Source organism: Meriones unguiculatus, chromosome X, assembly GCF_030254825.1.
Source record: "Meriones unguiculatus strain TT.TT164.6M chromosome X, Bangor_MerUng_6.1, whole genome shotgun sequence".
In the NCBI taxonomy this organism is placed as follows: domain Eukaryota; kingdom Metazoa; phylum Chordata; class Mammalia; order Rodentia; family Muridae; genus Meriones; species Meriones unguiculatus.
In genome coordinates, this window is record NC_083369.1 from 32,706,324 (window position 1) to 32,728,319 (window position 21,996).

At 41.6% G+C, this 21,996-nt stretch overlaps 1 protein-coding gene across 2 annotated transcripts in view; it reads left to right on the top strand.

Moving 5' to 3' along the window:
* Window positions 1-21,996, top strand: part of Clcn5 (chloride voltage-gated channel 5) — a 191,609-nt gene that overhangs the window by 72,099 nt on the left and 97,514 nt on the right. The gene's annotated exons all lie outside the window — the stretch shown is intronic.

Here is a 21,996-nt window from a genome sequence, read left to right on the forward strand (position 1 = left end):
CTCTGTCCGCTGTCCCTCTGTCTATCCATCTGTCCGTCCGTCTGTCCCTCCGTCCGTGCATCCCTCCGTCCGTGCGTCTCTCTGTCCGCCGTCCCTCTGTCTGTCTATCCATCTGTCCGTCCGTCTGTTCCTCCGTTCGTCCATCCATCCAGCTGTCTGTCCCTCCATCTGTCCACCCACCCACCTACCCCACCATTTACCCATCTGTCCGTCCATCCATCCATCCATCCATCCATCCATCCATCCATCCATCCATCCAAACAGCTCTGGTTGTCTTGGCACTGTCTGTTTAGCACTCAAGGCAGTCCTCCTGCCTCAGCCTCTGTAGTGGTCAGGTTAGGGCATGCCAGCAGCAGTAAACATTTTTGTTACTTTTCTTATTCTCATATTTCTGACATAGCACAGGATTTTCTGGGCTTGAGCCTTTGTGTGTGGGTGTTTGCCAGCATGTGCATGTAGGTGTACGTGTGTATGTAGGACCAAGGATACATACAGTCTAAGTCATCTGACCCACTCATTCTCTCATATATCTTGAGGGGTGAAATAAAACAGAGCTTATAGGAAAGTAAACATTCTATGAACATTCTAGTGTCACCTAACACACACACACACACGCACACACCAGAAACAGAAAACACACCAGAACAGAGCCCATGTTCCTTTTCTGTTACCTAGAGGCAAGCAAAACTAGGAGTTTTTAGTTGCCTGTCTTGTAGACTTGATTATTATGATGCATAGATATACACACAGATGATACACACATAGGTATAAGAGAATGAGGCCACTTATCATTCCATGCCTCCTCGTTGTGTTTTCCATGTACATCTCCAGTGAGGGAGACAAGAAGAGATCCCACTTGTTTGTCTTTTTTTATCTTAATTTTAATTTTTTCTTCACAGTTTTTTCATTATAAGTCCTAATTGAAGCCCCCTCTCTTAACTCTCCCAGTCCCACCCTCTCTCCTTCTCCTCATCCCCTTCCCTTAGTCCACTGATCAGGAGAGTTCACTATTGTCACCTGCCCATAGCTTGTTAGTCTTATCAGGACTACCTGGATCCTCTTTCTCTGTGGCCTGGCAAGGCTGCATCATCAGGAGCAAGTGATCAGAGAGCAGTCAATGGAGTTCATAATAGAGGCAGACCCTGCTCCCCTTCCTCAGAGATCCACGTGGAGACTGAGCTGCCAATCGGCCACATCTGAGCATAGGGTCTAGGTCTTCTCCATGCATGGTCCTACGTTGGTGCATCAGACCCTGCAGGACGCCATTGGTTCAGATCTTTTAGTTTTGTTGGTCTCCTTGTGGGGCTCTTGTCCCCTCAATGTCCCTCTAATGACAGCCCTCTCTTCCTACATAAGACTCCCTGCTCTCTGCCCAAAGTTTGGACCTGAGTCTCAGCATCTGCTTCAATCCCCTGTTGGGTAAATCCTTTTAGAGGACCCTCTATAATAGACTTCCATCCTGTTTCTTCTCTTCCACCGCTTTTGGTGTCTATCCTGTTTGCCATTCTGAATGAGATTTAATCATCCTCCCTAGCTTCTTTAGGTCTGTAGATGGATGTACTATATTATACAGCTAATATCTACTTATTAGTGAATGTATACCATGGCTGTCTTTCTGTTTCTGGGTTTCCTTACTCAGGATGATCTCTTCTGGTTCCATCCATTTGCCTGCAAATTTTATAATTTCTTTGTTTTTGATAGCTGAGTAGTATTCCATTGTGTACATTTCTGTATCCATTCCTCAACTGAGGGACATCTAGGTTTTTTCCAGATTCTGGCTGTTAAAAATAAAACTGCTTATGAACATAACTGAGCAAATGTCCTTATTGAATGGTGGGACATCTTTTGGGTATATGCCCAGGAGTGATAGCGCTAGATATTGAGGGAGTGCTATTCCCAAATTTCTGAGGAAGCACCAGATTGATTTCCAAAGTGGTTGTACAAGTTTGCACTCTCACCAGCAATGGAGGAGGGTTCCCATTCACCACATCCTCTTCTGCATGTGTTGTAACTTGAGTTTTTGATCTTAGCTATTCTGATGTGTGTAAGGTGAAATCTCAGGGTCATTTTGATTTGCATTTCCCTGATGACTAAGGATGCTGAGCATTTTTTTACTGTTTCTCTGCCATTCTATATTCCTGTGTTGCTTAGCTCTGTACCTTATTTTTTAAAATTTGATTATTTGGTTTGTTGGTGTCAAATTTCTTGAGTTCTTTATATATTTTGAATATTAGTCCTCTGTCAGATATAGGGTTGGTGAAGATCTTTTCCCAGTCTGTAGGCTGTTGTGTTCTGCTGACAGTGTCTTTTGCTTTATAGAGGTTTTCAGTTTCAAGGGGTCCCATTTGTTGATTGTAGATTTTAGAGCCTCAGCTCTTGGTGTTCTGTTCAGGAAATTGTCTACTGTGCCAATGACTTTGAGCCACTTCCCCACTTTTCCTTCCAACAAATTTAGTGTTTCTGGTTTTTTTAATTATCACTTATTACAATTTATTCAGTTTGTATTCCAGCTGACGCCCCCTCCCTCATCTCCTCCCAGTCTCACCCTCCCTCACTCTTCCATGCCCCTCCCTTAGCCCACTGATAAGTGAAGTCCTCCTCCCCTTCTATTTGACCATAGCCTATCAGGTCTCATCATGACTGGCTGCATTGTTTTCCTCTGTGGTCTGGCAAGGTTGCACCCCCTCTCCCAAAGGGGGGTGATCAGGGAGCATGCCACTGAGTTCATCCCAGAGACAACCCCTGGTCCACATACTAGGGAACCCACATGGAGAAAAAGTCTATGGGCTACATCTGTGCAGGGGTTTTAGGTCCTCTCCATGCATGGTCCTTGGTTGGGGTATCAGTTTCTGCATGGCCTCCAAGGCCCAGTTTTTTGTCTTTGTTGGTCTCCTTTTGGAACTCCTGTCCCCTCACACTCCAGGTCTTTCTATCTCTCTCTTCTTTCATAAAATTCCATGCCCTCTGCCCAAAGTTTGGCTATGAGTCTAAGCCTCTGCTTTGATACTTCGATCAGTAGAGTCTTTCAGAGGCCCTCTGTGGTAATCTCCTGTCCTGTTCCCTGTCTTCCCCTGCTTCCAGTGTCTATCACATTTGTCCTTTTGAATGAGGATTGAGCATCTTCCCTAGGGGTTTCCTTGTTGTTTAGCTTCTTTAGGACTATAGACTTCAGTCTGTTTATCCTATATTATATGTCTAGTGCATATATACCATGTGTATCTTTCTGCTCTTGGGTTAACTCTCTCAGGATGATCTTTCCTAGTTCCCACCATCTGCCTGCAAATTTCATGATTTTCTTCTTTTTAATATCTGAGTAGTATTCCATTGTGTACATGTACCACAATTTCTGTATCCATTCCTCAGTTGGCAGACATCTGGGTTGTTTCCAGATACTGAGTATTACAAATAAAGCTGCTATGAACATGATTGAGCAAATGTCCTTGTTGTATATTTGAGTATATTTAGGATATGCCTAGGAGTGATATAGCTGGATCTTGAGGTAGCACTATTCCTAATTGTCTCAGCGCCAGATTGATTTCCAAAGTGGTTGTATAAGTTTACATTCCCACCAGCAATGGAGGAGGATTCCCATTTCTCCACATCCTCTTCCACATGTGTTGTCACTTGAGTTTTTGATTAGCCACTCTGATGGGTATATCAGGGTGAAATCTCTGGGTTGTTTTGATTTGCATTTCTCTAATGATTAAGGATGTTGAACATTTCTTTAAGTGTTTCTCTGCCATTTAATATTCCTCTACTGAGAATTCTCTGTTTAACTTTGAACCCTATTTTTTAATTGAATTACTTGGTTTTTGGTGTTTAACTTCATAAGTTCTTATATATTCTGGATATTGGCTTTTTGTCAGATATAGGATTGGTGAAGATCCTTACCCAATTTGTAGGCTCTTGTGTTCTGATGACAGTGTCCTTTGCTTTACAGAAGCTTTTCAGTTTCATGAGGTCCCATTTATTGATTGTTGCTCTTAGAGCCTGTGCTGTTGGTGTTCTGTTCAGGAAGTTGTCTCCCGTGTCAATGAGTTCTAGGCTCTTTCCCACTTTTTCTTCTAACTTTTTCTGGTTTCATGTTGAGATCTTTGATCATCTTAGACTTCTTCAATTTCTTTCTTCAGAGACTTGAAAATTTTTTTTTTCAAACAGGTCTTCTACTTGCTTTGCTCTAGTCACACCAAGATACACTGTTATTAGTGGCTATTGTGAAGGGTATAGTTTTTCTATTTTCTTTCTCGGCCCTCTTGTCTTTTGTGTACAGGAAGGCTACTGATTTTTTGAGTTAATTTTGTATCCAGCCACTTTGCTGAAGGTGTTTATCAGCTGTAGGTGTTCCCTGGTAGAATTTTTCAGGTCACTCAGGTATACTATTATATCATCTACAAATAGTGACACTTTGACCTCTTCCTTTCCAATTTGTATCCCCTTGATCTCCTTTAGTTGTCTTATTGCTCTAGCTAGGACTTTAAGTACTATGTTAAAGAGATATGGAAAGAGTGGACAGTCTTGTCTTGTCCCTGATTTCAGTGGGATTGACTTAAGTTTCTCTCCATTCAGTTTGATGTTGGCTATAGGCTTGCTGCATATTGCCTTTACTATGTTTAGATATGTGCCTTGCTTCCCTAATCTCTCCAGGACTTTAAACATGAACGAGTGTTCGATTTTAGTAAATCGCTGAAAAAAGTATTTAATAAAATCTAAGGAGATGATCATGTGTTTTTTTTTTTTTTTTTTTACTTTGTTTATATGGTGTATTACATTGATGGATTTTCATATATTGAACCACCCCTGCTTATCTTAGATGAAGCCTATTCGTATATGCAACGACTCCTGCTTATCTGGGGGTGGGGGTGTTCGGCTGGGTGCCCTGAGGTTGACCTGATGTTTCCTTCACTGTGGTGTTTCCTCCCAATAGGGAAACCCAGTCTCTGGTGTTTTGAGGCCCACAGTTCTGTCTTGGATGGTGATCAGAGCACACAGGCATGTGGTTCTGGGCTGGCAGCTGAGTGCCTGCTGGAGCCCAGGACCTTTTCCAGGAATTGTCTGGGTAACCTGAGGTTGGTTGGTCCTGATTGCTTCCTTTACTGTGGGGTTTTCTCTTGACTGGAAAACCCAGTCTCTGGTATTGTGGGGCCCACAGTTCATTCTGGGATGGTGATCAGAGCACACAGGCTTGTGGTTCTGGGCTGGTGACCAATTGCCTGCCAGGACCGGGGATCTCTTCAGGGGTTTAGCTGGGTGACCTGAGAATGGACCAGATTGCTTCCCACATCGTGGGGTTTCCTCTCACCTGGGAAACACAATTAGGTGTGTTTTAGGGCCCACAGTTTGGTCTGTTGGTCACTGTGCAGTCACTGCCTTCCTGTTCATCAGACACAATGTCCTCTCGGTGCCGCCATGTTGGATCCATCCCTCTTGTTGGTCTTACATGCCTCATGTGTTAATGTGTAAGCTGTCTCAATTATCTTCCATACATGAGCTCTATAAATGTATAAGCTGTCTAAGCTGGGGTCTTGTTCTTTTAGCCTAGTGTGCTTTCTGAGTGCCATGCCTGCACGCATGCTTTGTAGGATGATGAACTTAAAACAACAAAGTAGTTCTGAAACAAACATATACATATTTTCTCTGTTTCTCTCCCCCACCTCCGTATACACATGCACACGTGCACTTGCATTCTGGACGTTTGAATGAGAATAACCCTATAGGCTCATATATTTGAATGCTTAGTTACCAGGGAGTAGAACTGTTTGCAAAGGATTAGGAGACATGGACATGTTGAAGTAGGTTTGACCTTGCTGGAGTAGGTTTGGCCTTGTTGAAGGAGTTGTGTCAGTGGATGTGGGCTTTGAATTTTGTAAACTCTCATTAGGCCCAGCCTGACTTTGTCAGCCTACAACTTGCAGATCAGATATAGAACTCTCAGCTACTTCTCCATCACCATGCCTTTTTGCATGCTTCAATGTTCTCTGTCATGATGATAATGGACTAAGTCTCTGAAACTATAAGCAAGCCCTGAATTAAATGCTTTCTTTTTTAAGTTGCTTCAGTCATGATGTCTTTTCACAACAATACAACACTAACTAAGACACATACACACCTTTATGACAGTCCCTGAGCATTCTTCTATTGTATTGGTTTTCATTATTTGTTTGTTTGTTTGGTTACTCTGTGTAACCTTGGCTATCTTCGAACTCTCTTTGTAGACCAGGATGACCTTGAACTCAGATCTGCCCGCTCTGCCTGCCAAGTGCTAGGATTAAAGGCGTGCACCACCACTGCCCTGCTAGTGTTACCCATTCTTTATTAAACATCTCCTATGAAAAGTTTTAATCTTCAGCTATTACTAAAATGACCCTTATTAAAGTCCAGTGCCTTTCCCACCTCTCAGTTTGTCAGACCATTTTGGCATCTTAGTTGATATACCATCACATAGTTGATCATTTCCTCTGCTTTGAAATTCCTCATCTGCAGTATAAGCTACTTCTCTATTGCTGTTAAAGAACACCATGACCAAGACAGCTTACAGAAGAGTGTATTTGGGATTAATGTTTCCAGAGGGTCAGAACCTGTGATGGCGTAGTGGAGGCAGTAGGTGTGGCTACTGAAACAGCAAGCTGAGAACTTACATTTTGAACATCAAGTACAAACCTAGAGAGCTAACTGGGAATGGTATGATTCTTTTAAAACCTCAAAGTCCTCCCTCCCAGTGATCTACTTCCTCCATCAAGGGTACCCCCCCATAAATTGCACAAACAGCTCTGCCAACTACCACAAATGCTTTATAAAGCAGTGTTATAGCACTCTACCGTCTTGATTATTCTATTACTAACCAAAGTGGCTCCTCCCCTTTATCTTGAACTGTAAGCCTTAGAGTTAGGGACATATGAGTTCCTTTTCTTGTAACAAGCACCTGACAGAAGTAATGTAAAGAAGAAATGTTTACTTTGACTCATGGTTGGAGGGGATATGGTCCATCACAGCAGGAAAGACATGGTGGCAGGAGTGTCAGGCAGCTGATCACATTGCATCTCCATTCAGGAAACAGGGAGATGCAAGATAGTGTTCAGCTTGCTCTTTCCTTTTTATTCAGTGTAGAGGTATGTCTCCTAGGTGATTCTGAAGCCAATCAAGTTGATGAGGTAATGAAGATTAACTACCATATCTGGCTTAAACTTTGGACTTCTTTCCACTTCTCATCAACCTTGAATTAGTCTGGTCTTGCAGCCATAATACCTCCTGCGTAGATGGCTTTGATATTTATGTTGTTGAATTCCATATGTTTTTGTTCAATTGTATATTGGTCATCTGCCCCAGATGTCTAGTAAGCATCTAAAACTTTAATGCATCAAAAGCTTTCGTCCTGGTTTTCTTCCCTCATTTTTCAAAAAGATCAGCTCTTCTTCCACTGTTGTATAACTCAGATTGCACTTCCCACATGCTGAAGTCAAGAATATAGAAGATTTGAGTAAGCGAGAGTCTCTGTACTTATCTTTGAGTTTTTTTTTTACTCTTTTTTCTTTTTCTTTATTATTTATTAGTTTATTCATTTTGTATCCTGGCTGGAGCCCCCTCCCTCATCTCCTCCCAGTCACCCTCCTTCATTCTTCTCTCCCTATTCCCTGACCTGGAGGGGGACAGGAGCTCCACAAGGAGACCAACAGACCTAACAAATCTGGGCCCAGGCAGTCCTGCCTGGGAGACTGATGCTCCAACAAGGACCATGCGTGGAGAGGACCTAGACTCCCTGCTCATATGTAGCCCATAGGCAGCTCAGTTTCAATGTGCCTTTCCTAGAAAAGGGAGCAGGAGCTCTCTCCAACATGGACTCAGTGGCCGGCTCTTTGATCACCTCTCTCTGGAGGGTGCAACCTTGGCAGGCCACAGAGGAAGACAATGTTTGTTTGTTTAATCTTTAAGTCCAAGGCATTATAAAAGTAGCTGGCTGTACTTTTGAAATGTATGTCCAATCTGACATACTTTAGAAGTGGGCAATATTTCACACAGCCACTTCTTACTGCTTGCATTACTTCTACCTTCATTACCCCTTCCCTGGGTTCAAAAGTACAAGACCTCTTGTGCTCTAGCTTTTGTGTGAGGACACAAATGCAATCTGGAGATAGAACACACTTTTCAGTTTCTCATCCTAATGTCTCACATTACAGATTCTCAGCTTTCTTTTTTGTTTGTTGATTTTCACTTTGTACTGAGGCAGGATCACACAATGTAGAACAGAGAGTCCTCCAACTTGCCATCCACTTGCCTCAGCCTCCGAGTCCTAAGATTATGGAGGTGTACTACCACACTCATATATCCTAACCATTTTTCTATTTGTTCTTTATGTATGGCCTGGTATTGTTTCATCTGTAGAACAGGGAACATGATCATTACTTCATAGACATTTGTGAGAAGAAATTAGTTACATAGGAAAAGTACTTAATACTCTTCCAAGAATGAATACTAGACTGGCATTAGGAAGAAAGAAAGAAAGAGAGAGAGAGAGAGAGAGAGAGAGAGAGAGAGAGAGAGAGAGAAAGAGATAAAGAAAAGAATATAAAAAAACAAATAGGTCATAGAAAGTGAACATCCCTAAAGGCATATATGTGAGTATACACACAAATGCACCTTCTCATTGCACTGTGTCTAAGACAGTAATCATACCTTTTAGGACCAACATAATAATACATGCACACATACACACATGTGCATGCATGCTGATGTGTACGCAGGAGAGCAAGCCTACAGATTTGCTTTTTCTCTTTCATGCCTTGAGTGTAGGACCGTTGACATCCTAATTACCCTCCCACACCCAAGGCTTGCAGGAGGGCAAGCCTTATCTTCTCTCTCCTGTGCACAGGCATGAGTGCATATACATGTATATATGTAGCTCCTCTCTCATAGGCTCTGTGTGTGGGATAGATCCACAAACACCATTGCCACTTGCCATCTCTATTGGGTGACTCTCTTGCCTGTGTATGTGCCTGTCTTGGTCAGCATGTGTGTGACCCTCCTGCCTTCTCCACCATGTTTTCATGTAGCTGGTTTGTTGTTCTGTGCAAGCCCTGGGTTGCTTTCCATTGCTTGTTCCATAGAAAGTATCTGCCTATTGTGCCAAGAGAGTGAACCCTTCCCTGCTCCCTCTCTCACATCCCTTGCATGGTGGAGGGTGAGCTTTCCGAAAACCCCTCCCACATGCAGGGTTTGCAGGATGGTGAGCTTTAGCTTTTCTTGCTCTCTTGTGCATGGTGCATATATGCATAGTCATAACTTCACAAATGTAAGACACACACCTAAGAAAACAGCCCTCTGTCTTTTCTCCCACCTCTGGCATGCACACATCTTGCCAGAGAGGAAGACCATTCTTGTTTTTTTCTTTCTTGAGCCAGGGCCTCATGTATCCCATGCTGCCTTTGAACTTCCTGCAGAGCAAAGGATAATGACCTTGTACTTCTCTCTCTCTTTCTCTCTCTTTTTTTTTTTTTATATCTGAGACAGGGTTTCTCTGTGTAGCCCTGGTTGTCCTGGAACTCACTGTGTGGAACAGGCTGAACTCGAACTCACAGAGTTCCATCTGCCTCAGCCTGTTGAGTGCTGGGATTAAAGGCATGAGTGGCTATTCGTAGCTTGACCTTGCACTTCTGATCTTCATGCCTCCAACCTCCTACTAAATGTTAGATTATAGACATGTACCACCACACCTGCTTTCTGTGGTGCTGGGGATCGAACTCTGGGCTTAGTGTATTCTAGGCACATACTCTATAAACTGAACTACATTTCCAGCCTTCTTACCTTTTTGTTTTATAATTTATTTTTGTACAGAGTATGGACCTTTTCCTTCAGTGACAGTTATTCCCTAGAAAGAAGGGTTTAGTTATTGACCTGCTCAAAGTAGAGAGAACTTTTCTCATGACTCTCATATGCAAGATAGTTGGAAAGAAAGCCCTCTAGCTAATTCTCACAAACTTCACCTGTGAGGGAATTTGCACCTGCTTCTTTTGATATGTTCATTCATATATACATTACGTTTCAGGGAGTGGAAACCTCATTATGCCATGCCTTTCCACATGACACTTATTTGTACATGGGAGAGTATGATGACTTTTAGACATTTGTTTGGGTTTTTGTTTGTTTGCTTGCTTGAGATTGAAACTTTTTCTCTTGAAAGTTTGAGCATTTTCTTATTTCACCCCAGACCTATGGTTCACAGCTGATTTGTGTGGCAGGCTACTAAACAAATGCTTGCTGAATTATCTACTTTATTTTTGGGTAATTCTGTATGCACTATGCATATTCCACTAGTCAAGACTATCTTTGCCCTAGTAGGGAGAGGAAGGCAGTGAACAAATGATTAAAACACATGGTGAGTCATTTGGTGATAAGTACCTTAGCAAAAAAAAAAAAAAAAAGGAGGTACAGAATACATGGAGCCTTAATAGAAGGGAAAGTGATGGAGTTTTGGTTTCAAATAGTGTCTTTAGGAAAGGCCAACTGTGTTCTTTGAACAATAAAGCCATCAAAGCAGCAGCAGCAGAAGTGTGTGGAGAGTGCTTAGTCATAGATGGAAGAAAGAGAACTGATGGTTACTGTGAATCTGTACAAGGTAAGGACTGTTCTTTTAAAAAGCCATTTGTGCCATTATCATGTTTAAAAATAATTACCAACAATACATCACATATCTGTTGTTCACATTTCCATTTCTTTCAGAGATTTTATAAACTAGGATCTAAATAAGGTCCTTGCATTTATTTGATTGACAGGTATTTTAAGTGCCTTTGAATTATAAGCCCACATCTTTATTTTTCTTTCCTTATAATTATTTGTTGGAAGAAAGTAGGCCATAAATCTGCATGGTTTTCTATAGTTTGGGATTTTTTATGAGCACATTCCTCTGATGTAGTTTCCATGCTCCTTTTCTTGGCATTTCCTATTAATTGAGAGTTCTGTCTAGAAGCCTGGCTAGACGTGGGCTTAATTTGGGAGGAGGGAAGAACTGCCTCCATTAAGAGATACTGGGTCTCTGTGTGTGTTAATTTGCCATTGATCATTAAATCCTAGAGCTATTATTTCATTAGCAGTTGTAAAATGATGGCATTCATGTTCCATTTTTCACTGTCCTTTTAATATCTGGGTTACTTCTGTAAAATAAAACTTCCCATCATTTAATATTTGATTACCTGCTAATATATATATTTTTTTTTCCAAGAAAGACAGGGTAAATGCTTCATTCTCTTATCAGAACTAAAAATAATGAGTTTGTTTACTAGTTTATTGCAAAGACAGTCTTCTCAAGAATTATTTTGATGAATACATGGATTTAAATTTATTTAGTTTTTTACTCATTGCAGTTTTTTCCCCCAGTGAAGCCCAAATATTCCATCTTCTGCCAGTGTGAGCTTCTTCAAATATGGTGTTGCGTATGTATCTGTAATCCTGCACTGTAGGGTATTGAGGCAGGAATGTCATTGCAAATTTGAGGCCACTATAGGCTATATAGTGTGTATATGTTAGGCCATATATAGACGCTGTCTCTGAAAGTTCAACTTAATTGATCTTTAGCACTTTGTCCTTAGTAGTTATTTGATAACTTATCTGCCTTTAGGGATGTAAAAATGATTCCTACTCATTGTCATCATGTCTTCTGGCATTTGATATGTCTTCAATAAGCATTTGTTTCTTTAAGTCAGATAACATATTAGAGTTCATATATTATATGGGCGTTGGGGTGCTTATTGCATCTGGATTGGTAGTTGTTATTAGGCTTCTTCCTGGTCAGAGCAACAGTAGCAACAAAATGTTTATAGTTGCTTTCTCTTCATATTGTTAAAAATAGATAAAATATATTATTTAGCTCAAGTTCTTATTTACAATTCAAATTTGGAATTATTAAGGGTTGTCTATGGCTTTGTTTCACAACCATCATTCTTATTGTTATGTGGTAAGTAAAGAGTGTGAGGGGAGAAAAAAAGATCCAGAGGCTGACTAGGAAGCCCTTGAAATAATGTAAGTGTGAGGTCTTATGAAGACTTGGGTCAAGGTGATAATGCTGAAGGTTGTGAAAAGTCATCAGATATGAATATACTTCAAAGGTAGAGCCATTTGGACTTTCTGATATTAGATATGAACTATGAGAGAAGGGGTCAAAGACCTCTTTTTCTTCTTTCTCGTGAATGAATTGTATGCATGTCTGGGTACCACCTCTTTGTTCCTTAACACCTTGTTACTCAGTGTACAGTACCAGGACCAGGTCTCACTGAAAGCAAGCATCTGCTGCACAGAGAAGAAAGCATGTATTTATCACTTCTCCTAGGTACTTCTACAGAGGTTTTTGAGTATCTTTTGTGTTTGCATATACAAAAGTAGGCAAAACATGAGGATTTATGAATGTACTGTGTGGTAAAGTTTGTAACTATGAATGAAATTCCTTATTCTCATAAAGCCTCCTTTCATGTGTTCAGGGGCTGTAAAAAGTGAATTCTTTTTCTTAATTCCTCCATGCAGCCTTGGGATCTACCCTTCTTGTCTGTTCCTTCTCTGTGATACTAGTGCTTTCTACATGCATCACATGGGGCTAGGGTTCAGAAAAGATGGAAAGCAAGATTACCTGTCTTGCCTTCCTGTGTGTATTTATAGCTATGCATGGCTTAGCAATGGGAATTTCTGATAAATATGATTGTTAGTTGATTTTTGTCATGTGAACTTTATAGAGTTGTCTTAGTTACTGTTTTATTGCTGTGAAGAGGCACTATAACCCAGGCATTTTATAAAGGAAAGCATTTAATTGGGGGCTTATTAAAATTTCAGAGGGTGAGTCCATGACTATCACGGCAAGGGAGCATGGCAGTAAGCAGGCAGGAGCTGAGAACTTACATCTTATCTGCAAGTTGCTGGGAGGGCCAGGGGGGGAGATGGGGAGGAGGAGAAGGAGAGAGAGGGAGAGGGACAGGGAGAGAGAGAATGAATAAGCCTAAGCTTGGCTTGGGGTTTTCAAAAGCTTAAAGTCCACCCCCTGTGACTCACCTCCTCCAACAAGGCCACACCTCCTAATCCTTCTCAAAACAGTTCCACTTACTACAGACCAAGCACTTAAATATATGTGCCTGTGAGGGCCACTCTCACTAAATGTATACACCAAAGGAGTATATATTTAAACTAATAGGGATGCAGCATCACTAGGTGATGTAATCTTACAAGACTACCCATTATATATGTAGTTTGTGGTTTACCAAAGCATCATGCAGTGTATAACTCTAGTTCCTATTGTATGTCAGTGGAGCCACTGGTGATTTGGCCAGGCCAGTCCTTTAAGCATACTGACTAGGAGGTCCATACAGAATGATGAAAATCTTTTTTTTTTTTTTTACTGTGTAGGTTAATAAAGATGCTGCAGAATGAATTTACTTACTCTAGCCTATACTCCCTCCATTTTTAAAAGCATCATCAAACCCGTTCTTCAACATATGTAGGCACCTGGGATGTGAACCTACATATTCAGAGTCCCACCGACAGGTAAGCAGGAGCCGAGTCCTGCTACTGTAACTTTGTTCTCTCACACCTCTCAAGAAGGGCAGGCAGTGTGCTATCTTGGTTTTCAACTTTGGTGGAGCATGTTGTAGGAATGTATACTTGTTCGTTAATACTGTCTGTGACTTTTATACAACAAAAGAAACCTTACATGCTCACAAGCCTGTACATGTTCTATGCCTACTTATATGTGGGACTTTTTCATATTTATTCTCCAATCTTCCCAGCTTATGTATAAGCACATATATGACCATCTATGTATGTTATTTGTTTGATGCTCATAGATCAAATGGCTCATTATCATACATTTATATTCTCTCTCCCTTTCTCTCCCCTTCTTCCTTCTTTTCCTCCCTTCTTCCCTCTTTCTTTTTCCCTCCCTCCTTCTTTTCCTACCTTCTTCCCTCTCTTTCCCCTTCCTCCCCTTTCCTCTTTCTGTGACAATATAGTAGGAGAGTGAAAGCATGAAACTTCTGGTGTTATCTTTCATATCTCTCACATGAAGGGCCATGAACTTAATCAGTTTAGGAATATTGAAGGAGAATTGCTAGAGAGTCAGTCTTGCATTGTTGTCTGCAGGTTTTTCCAGTCACAGATATTCACACTGCTTTCACAAAGCTTTTGCATGTATGAGTATGACCATACATGCAAAAAAGTATATTCATTCAGACCCATATAAATGGAAATGGCAGCCTAAGAGTTAAAAATAATAAGAGCTGTGTACCAGGTACTGTGCTCTACCCTAGATTTGCATCTTATTTCATTTGCTTGGTACTGTTTAAAGAGAGAGCACTTGGTACTCCCAGTTTTTAGAAGTAGTCCATGACTTTGGGAAAAGCAAGCCGATTCTTTAATGCAATATATGGTGAAATATAGATTTGGACCAGGGCTTGTAGATACTAAAGTTCATGATTTCCCTATCAAATCCATGATACTGAGAGTAGAAACACCAGCATTGCCCCAACCCTTTTTAGAAATCCAAAATCTTCAGCCTACTAATCAGAAACCTCTATAAGCTATCTTATTTCTAAGTCCTTCAGGTAACTTGGAGCAACTTTAACAAGATTTTGATGTGTGTTAATGGTAAGGATGCTAATCTATACTGCTACTTTTTTTGTGGGCTAATGTCCCTGTCTTCCTTCCCTCCACATTTCTTTCAGTAGTTTGTATCTCTGACTTTATATTTTTTTGTTATCAAAGAACAAAATATGTGTTTATTTAGACATCTTGTTTCTCTGTGTCTGTCTGCCTGTCTGTCTTTGTGTGGAGTCAACCTCGGGTGCTTTCCCTTAGCAGACATCTACCCTGTTTGTTTGTTTGTTGTTTTGAAATAGTCTCTCATTGGGACCTGAGACTCACTAGTGAGGCCAAGGGACCCACCTTTCTCTGCCTACCCACTGCTATGATTCCATGTGTACCACCATGCCTAGCTTTTGTATGTGGAGGCTAGGGATTGGACTCAGATAGCTAGACATGTTTAATGTGAAGCTCCAGAACCTTGTCTTCTTTCTCCCCATAAATAAGTACCTTGTGTCAAATATGAACCCATGCATCAATTTGCTGTGAGCTCTTTTTCCTGCTTCAGTTCTCTGATCCTTGTCCTTGGGTGAGAGTGCAACCTGGACAACATTCTGAGAGCCAGAACTTTGTGTTTGTAAAGGACAGAACACCTCTCCCTTCTCCTTTTGTGCATTGAACAAAAGCATATCGACCACCACTTCTTTTGGGGATTGTAAGCGTGGCAAGTGTGACATCTGGCCTTGCCCTTGTGGAGGTTACAGCTGAGGTAGAAGAATGGAATTCTTTATCAGCTATTCCATCTAAATGCTTTAAGAGTGTGCAGGTCACAGTGTGAACTTGTTATTACCACTGCTATGGAGTTATGAAGGAGAGAGCGCTCTCTGTCTGGATAGTCATAAATGACTACACGGAACAAGACTCTTTTGTTCTGGAGACCCACATGCATGAGTGTGCACACACACACACACACACACACACACACACACACACACACACAGGAAGGGCAGGATCTTGAGCCTACTTGCTCCCCCTCTCGAATCCTTGGAACCTAGGTGTGAGTGCTATTTTAGTGCAACACACCTGTTCAAGGATTCAAAGAGGCTGAGCCTTGTCTTCGTTTAAAATGACCCTCACCTGTATACCACACCTGCTGCCTTTCCTCCTCTTTTCTAACATTTGAGTTTATTTTTAGGTGCCGGACCTTGTTCTGTACATTCCCTAATGGGAGAATGAAGTTCATTATGTCCTGTAGACATGCTTCTCCTCTGAGCAAGAGCTTTCTCAATTCCCAGCTTGTTATCGGCCAGGTCATAGAATGAGGAGCACTCATTAGGTGCTGCGACTCTGCCAGCACACATTAGGTGCTGCTAGTCAGCCAACCCATTTATTACCTTTGGTGATAACCCCTTTTTCACAAGGTCTGAATCGAACAAAAGCATTGGAAAGGAATGAAGTGTCCTCATCTACTGTACCCTCTTTCAGCATGTGTATGCATACATCACATTTCAGCCTTCTTGCTACCTTCCAAACATGCATCAGGCCAATGCAGACCCTCAAGTATGATCTGGGAAAGATACCACTTTGCATACATAGTTACAGGTTTTCTCTGAGAGAGTATGTTCATGTAAACTTCTCATGGGGGCAGATATACACACAAATCTTAGACAATGGTGTCAGTCTTGGGTATAGGTGGTGATGCTTGGCTGGAACAGGACAAGGAAAGTTAAGTATTACATATGGAACCACAGGAACGCGGTACAAGTGCCTGGTCCTTCTGTTCTGCTCCTCCTCTCTAATCCTTTGTCCCTGGGTGAAAATGCTGTTTGTATGCAATGCACCCGGGCAAGGATTTAGAGAAGGTGAGCCTGATCTGTATGGAGAAGGACAGGAGAGCTGTATATCATGTCTCATCTGTTTGCTGCTTGCCTGCTTCCTTTATGCCTTCCCCCTTCCTTCCTTCTTTCCTTCTACAAATACAGTGGGTATGGTTCATGGAAGAAGGAATGTGACAAATTTGGCCTCTCCCCACCTGGATTTTATAGGTAGAACTTTGTTACCACCTATGACCCCAACAGGTATTGAGGACAAGTGGGGCACATAGTAAACTCTACATTGACCTTCTGTACCTTGCACACAAGCACAAGGCTTTCATTCTATTTCTCACATTGACACCTATAAAACACTCTTTTTGTAGTTCAACTCTGGGTGAATGCACTGGGCAAGAACAGTCTGCCCTCTTGTTGAACCCACGCCAGGAGCGTGGGTGCAATCTCTATCTCTCTAGTACTTGCTGCTTCGGTGAGTGTGCTTTGTGAGTGCAGTGTGTACCTGGGCAAGGGATCAGCTGTGAGTCATCTTCACATAGGCCAGAGCACATCTACAACCTCTCCCCATCGTTTTTTTGTCTGTTTGTTTGGTATGGCAGGTACTCAGCCACATATGGCTCCTTCCTTCAGGGAATGAGTAGTTCATGAAGAGTGAGCTGCTTCTCATATGTCATGCCTGTGTGGGTGGATCACAGACTAGGACTCCATGCATACTCTCTACATGGATTCTTCCATATTTTAGCATGATCCCATATAAATGCAGTATAGACAGAGGAGAGGATTCACAGACTTGTGCCCACAGAGTGGATCATCTGACCTGCTTCTTCAGGTACATTGATCCTCAGCACAAGTGCTATTTTAAAAAATAATTCCTGTCTAAGGAATCCAAAGGATGGTACCTCACCTATATGCTCATACACCTGTTTTTTTCCCTCTCACAAATATTCAGATGTCTACTAGATGGTAGGAGCTGTGTTGGTCACAGGATGTAACAGGAACCAAAATGGACAGAGGTGCTACTCTATTCAGAGACTAATAAACACACCAAGATCCTTCAGTGTTATAGACTGACAGGCTGCTGTTGAATGACCTAGATCTGTATGTTCCTTAATTTCCATTCTGTGTGAATGAGTTTGTGCAGGCTCTGAAAGATGAGATTTCCCAAACTCTTCCCCTTTCCTTATGCCCCCCCCCCCAGATATACCTAAACACACGGGCCCTATGTACAGAGGACTCCATCACTCACAGGAAGGGGGGAGATGGAACCTATTGTGCCATCGCTTTCCTGCTATCAGCATGCAGACATTTAGATGGAGTGATTTCCCCTCTATTGCCACCACCATTCTCGTTTGGAGACAGGATCTTACTGTGTAGCTTTAATCCATCTCCTTCGGTCATCCTTGCCTACACAGGTTTGGAGGTTGGCCGGACTAACATGAGATCCAAAATGAAAAGTGAATCTCATCCATGTTAAAAAGAATAGTCTTTAGAGCATACATATTTCTTATTCAGATGAGGTTTTGCTAAGTAGTCTACACTTACCTGGAACTTGTTGTATGTTCCAGATTGGCCTTGATCTCCTGATCTACCTGCCTCAGACTTTAGTGCTGAGATTATAGAGGTGTACCACTGTGTCCAGATGTTTCATGCTTTGGATGACCATTTACATTGGTGGTTCTCAAAGTGTGGTCCCCGAACTAGCAGCATCACAGGGGAAATTGTTCAAAATGTGGAATTCCACCCCTGACCTGTCAAGTCATAAAACATAGCAGCTTATATTCCTTTTGTTTTATTTTTGTTGAAACAAAGTTTCTCTGTGTAGCCTTGGCTAGTTTAAACTCACTTTGTAGACCAGGCTGGACTTGAACTCACAGAGACCCACCTGCCTCTGCCTCTCAGAGTGCTGGGGTTACACCACCACAGCTGGCTACTTCTATTTCTTTTAAGCCTTCTGGTTGATTCTGATGATCATTCAAATTTTAGAATCATCAAATCAAGTCAGGTGAGGGGATAGAAAGGAAAGAGCTCCCCTCTTCCTTCTTCCTTATATATGTTCATGCAGGCTGTCTAGGAGATCCTGATCTCACCTTTCCCACCTTCTCATTCCCACACTTGGTGAGGACATGAAGGTAAATGAATGCATAACAAAGAGAAAAGCCTTGGCATAATTTCTGTAGGCATGTGTGTAATGCTCTAAATAGACACATACTTGGTGTTCAAAAAAGAAACTGCTCCTTCTCCCCTTACCCAATGCATATCAGAGTTGTGACTTATCAAAATGCCTCTTATGTACATGGCTTCCAGGAGAGTGAGCCTTGTCATCATGAATCATGTGCCAGATTATTCAATTAGCACATGTTTACTGTTCACTCTTGCCATGCTATGCATTGTGGTGGGAATGCTCTGTAGAAGAAAGTAGCTTTCTCTAGGCCTTCTCTCCAGAGGAGAGATGCGTGGTGAAAGAAAGGTGGTTTCCTACTGAGGGAGCACTCATTCAGGGAGATGGCAACTTAACTTTCCCATTCTCTCATACATAGACATGGTAGCATGTGCATGCACAAGTGACATATAGAAGTGTAGATATGTTTCTCTGAAAATCTAAAAGGCAGGAGAGGAGACATCACTATCTAAGCTTATCTGCAGGAGTGTGAGCTTTCTCACACAGTAAAATGCACATATGTTGTATAGGTGTCTAAACCCCAGGTCTTACCCTTACCTGTTCTTAAAGCCCCAGCCCCAGCATGAATGTTGTCTGTTTTTTTTTGTTTTGTTTTGTTTTGTTTTTGTTTTTGTTTTTTTCCTTTGTTTGCCCTTTGAGACAAAATCTTGCAATATAGTCTGGTTGGCTGCAATTTCATAATCTTCCTGCTTCGGTCTTGCAAGTTCTGATATTAGAGGCCTGTCCCATTTTTCTTGCATGAATGTTCTTATCAGCGCATTAGACATATGCAAAGATGCAAACCCTAAGCCTTGCCTTTGCATAGAAAAGGCCTATGCTCCACTTCTTGTCATTTTTCCTGTTCTTTTAATAGGTCACTTGTATTTGCATTTTGTTCTGGTCATCCATCCTTTCAACAGATTTGTTGAATTCATGCTGTTTAATAGTGCTGCAGTGTCTAAGCTGTCTGAGATGCCAGCTTTACTGTCTACTGAGCCTATAGAGCTTAGACTTTTTCATGATGCCCAGCTTTCCACGGGTAAATGAACTCAGGGTATGAGAATGTAGGCTTTTTTATCATCTCTTCATACATTGTGTGGAGTGCACCTCTAGACAGAGCCTTCTGCTTGCCTTTCTCTGTGTGTCTCTCTCCTCCTTGTCGTCTAGATATGAGTGTTGGTGAAGCACACACTCTAGGACAGTTAGAGGGGCCTTTCACTTCTTAAAGAAGGGCGATTACCTGTGAACCAATGCTTCCTCATTTCTCCCTCCACAAGTATGAACTGAACATTTAGAATTTTGCTGATGTTATGCCGAGCAGGTGGTAGTCCCCAAGACAGACTAGCTCTTACCCTCAAAAGAGATGTGTAGGAGAGGGGAATTTTCACGTTCTAAATTGGTCTTGGGTCGCAAAAATGGGACTTTTTATCTACAGAAACACTCAAAGAGTAAGACTTTTCATTCCTGATTTCACATAGGTTTATAGTACAGCAATGTTTTCCACACTGAATACTCAAGGCCCTGATCCTTCTCCTCTGCTCCCCCTCTCTAATCCTTGCTATCTGGGTGCTAGTGCTATCTCAATGCAATGCACCTGGGCAAGGGTTCATAGAAGGTGAGCTCATCTGCATCAAGAAGGACAGGGACCCTGTGTGTCAGTCTTTCCTTTCTTCCCTCCCTTCCTTTCTCCCTCCTTTTCTTGTGTAAAATAATTTTTCGAGTAATTAATGTATATCAGGGAAGCCCCTAACAGATTTAAGAAATTTCAGGCACTCTAGTTCCTTCATTATAGCCTAACTGTCATTGTATAATACTCATGTACCTGGAAAGTAAAGGTGTGAGCTTTCTCTGTATTCTGTCCCTTATAGTTTATACAGGATGGGGGTCAGGAGCCCAAACCTTCAGATATGTTGCCCTACTTCCTTTCAGCCTAGAGGTGAGCATTGTCTCATGCATGGTTTCTAGCTAAGGATTCACTAGAAGGACAAAGAACTTTTAGATATGCCTTCATCCCTTTCCAGTGTCTAGTGTATCCTGTGTATTGGACATTCAGTTTAATGTTGAGGATGCAATAATTACTGCGTGTAGTCTCTGGTGGGCACCTTTAGAGAACAAACTCCATCTGGATCAACAGTGTACATGGACACAGTGATAAACACACTAGACAGCAACTGGGATAGAATATAAGCTTAAATGCCTATACACCTTGTAAATCCTCCACAAATGTACAGTTTTTTTCCCTACAACTATTTTTCTTCACTATGCCCTTGGAGGAAGAGAAATGTGTTCATGCTTTTAGAATCTCTGTATGCTATAGGGAGGTTTTAAAGTTTGAGCTTGTAAAATACTCCTTTATTATTCAGAACCTATAGGCAAGAGTATGAGTGGCCTTGAGATGTGTACCACAAATTGTTCTCGAGTGAAGAACAGGGAAGTGTCTCTCTTTTCACTAATTTTATATGCAAAATATATAATATGGATATTAAAAGCTTATAGATTACCTTACTGTAGTACATTTTCTTACTATAGCCATGTAGTAAGAAAATATACTCTATGTTTGTCTGTCTGTCCATCACTTTGTGTATTGATTTACTTAGGCTTTCATTTCATAAAGGTTCCTGCCTTTGCCTCTATCATTCATTCATTCATTAATTCAGTCACTCATTCATTCATTTACATATTGGTATTTTGGAAACAAAGGGTTACAATGTTGCCTAGGCTGGCCCTGAATTCATAGCATTCTTCCTGGGTACTGGGGTTATAGGGATAATTACCACTACCACTTGACCCATTCTTTTTTTTTTTTTTTTTTTATTTCTGTAATAATCTTGAATGACTGGTGTTTTTTTTTTTTGTTGTTTTTTTTTTTACACTTTATTCTTATAAATACTGATTGAAGCCCCCTCCTTCAACTTCTTCCAGTCTAGTCTCAATGCCCCTCCCTCTTCCCCCATCCCCTTTCCCTAGTCCACCGAAAGGGGGATTTCTCCTCCTTTTTCATCAGGACTGCCTGGATCCTCTTCCTCTGTGGCCTGGTAAGGCTGCATGGCCAGGAGTAAGTGATCAAAGAGCAGGCAACCGAGTTCATGACAAAGGCAGCCACTGTCTCTGCATTACCTCTCTAAGATTCCTTTCCATGTTCTTAAAGGGTAATAACATTTCATAGCTGTAAGCACAATGGGCATCTCAAAGCTTCTATTCTTAAATTAGTAGAGAAATATCTGCACAGATCATCATTTTATAGGATGACTTTTTTTTTATTTTTGGAGATGGAGTCTCATGTAGCCTAGGTTGGCTTTAAGTCCCCTGGGTAGCCAAGAGTCTCTCAATCCTCCTAGCTCTACCTCTGGCCCCACCCTCACAGGGTACTTTAAATATAAGCATATTCATTTCAGTTTATGAGGCTGTATATGCACCATGTGCATGCCTGATGCCTGCAGAGACCAGAGTGGTTATTGGAATTCC